The following is a 1,822-nucleotide window of genomic DNA, read 5'->3' as shown; positions in this document are numbered from 1 at the left end:
ATGTAGCTGGCAACTTTTCTATCCAGGGAGGTGATGTCTCGTCCCAAGGAGGAGTGCACCCTTTGTGGCCAATTAGAAGATTTCGTGGGTGTGTGATGGATGGAGTGCATGAGCCAATCCACCACTTGCAAGGCACTACCCAATCTATAGTGTCAATGCCAGAGGAGACATGTAGCCTTCCAGACCTACCTACAATCTTGGAGCCTAAGATGGAGGCAATGATCAATGCATTGATTCCCATGGATGTCGAGACTTCTAATCCGCTTAGAGAGGAAGCATCCATACCATTATACGATGGGTGTTGAGTATCTTGCCTGAAGACACTACTTGCACTCTTAAGTGTGCAAGCTAAATACGGGTGGAGCGATGTGAGTGTGATCGAGTTGTTCAGGTACCTTGTACATACGCTTCATTGATTTCTTTTCGGCACTATTATTAAAAACATTTGTACGTTTTCAAGGTGTTTTATGATTTTTTTCAAGTTATTGAAATATCATATATTACCACATGCAAATACCATGCCTGAGTCTCATGATGATGCAAGATATGTTTTACGAAAGCTTGGCATGAACTATAACAACATCCATTCATGTATCAACGATTACATACTATTTTGAGGAGAATACGAGACTATGGAGACATGTCCAAAGTGTGGTTCTCATAGGTATCGACAAGACTTGTAAGGGAAACCAATCCCTCAAACAGTTCTCAAACACTTTCCGCTTATTCCCCTCATAAACCACATGTTTCGTATGTCCGGCATGGTGAGCTTAACAACGTGGCATGCGTAGAATAGGTCCACAGATGGAGTTCAATGAATATCAGCGGATTCACGTGCATGGAGCCACATTGACTCTACCTTCCCAGGCTTTGCCCGAGAGCCAAGGAATCTTCGGCTCGATCTTGCAATGGATGGCGTGAATCCATTTGGTCTGCGCTCAACTTCTTACAATGTGTGGCCTATAGTCCTTGTCAACTACAATATCCCTCCATGGCTTTCTACGAAGAAAGGATATCTCATCCTTAGCTTACTCGTCCCTGGCCGCTACAAAGTCAAAAATATGGATGTGTATCTTCGATGAGCTTAAGATTTTGTGGGAGGAGGGGGTCATCGTGCAAGATATGAGCAAGCGTGATGGTCGACGGTCCGCCAATATTTGAGCCATTCTCATGTGGACGATGCATGACTTTCTGGGATTCAGGTAAATAAGCTTCCATTCTCGTTGGCAATATCTATATTTTATCTCATTCAAGCTTGCATTCACTAGGTCGTGGTGTTGGAACACGTTTGGTTACCTTAGGTTATCATGCATGTCCATTGTGCAGGCCACAGTTAGACTCCCGAAGGTCACGAACCATGAAGAAGATGGTATATCAAGGACAGTCGCTTTCTTGCTAGAGGGTCATGAACTCAGGGAAGGTTTTCTTGGATGACCTCCAACACGTATGTATGCTGCAAGCTGGTATGAGTTGAAAATGATCCACGCGGAGTCACATCCAAATGGAATGCGATAGTTCTCAGTTCTCTACGAGATGCCTCCCTCCCTCCCTCTCTCATTTCCTCTCCCTCCCTCTCCCTCTCCTTCTCTTTCTCTCTCATTTTCTCTCCCTCTCTCAATATACACAAATTATACAAAAAACAAGTAAAAGAGAGAGAGAATGCACTCATCGTAAAGACTCAAAGGAGGGTTTGGTGGCTCCTCTTCATCGTAGCGGCTCCTCCTCGCCCTCCATACACCTCCTCCTCTTCTTTGTGAATGGTGGTAGCGGCGGCAACAATGGCGGTGAGAAGCCTTCTTTCTCTCTTTCTCTCCCTCTCAAC

General features: G+C 44.9%; 1 pseudogene; it reads left to right on the top strand.

The window, feature by feature from the left end:
* Window positions 1–209: 209 nt before the first annotated feature.
* LOC148027130 (uncharacterized) lies at window positions 210–1,082 on the top strand (annotated as a pseudogene).
* The last annotated feature ends 740 nt before the right edge of the window (window positions 1,083–1,822 follow it).

The sequence above is a fragment of the Lygodium microphyllum genome, chromosome 13 (assembly GCF_053477565.2).
Source record: "Lygodium microphyllum isolate KBCC chromosome 13, Lygodium_microphyllum_v1.1.10, whole genome shotgun sequence".
NCBI lineage: Eukaryota > Viridiplantae > Streptophyta > Polypodiopsida > Schizaeales > Lygodiaceae > Lygodium > Lygodium microphyllum.
Note: the sequence above shows the minus strand (reverse complement) of the source record. Positions and strands in the feature narration are given on the sequence as shown.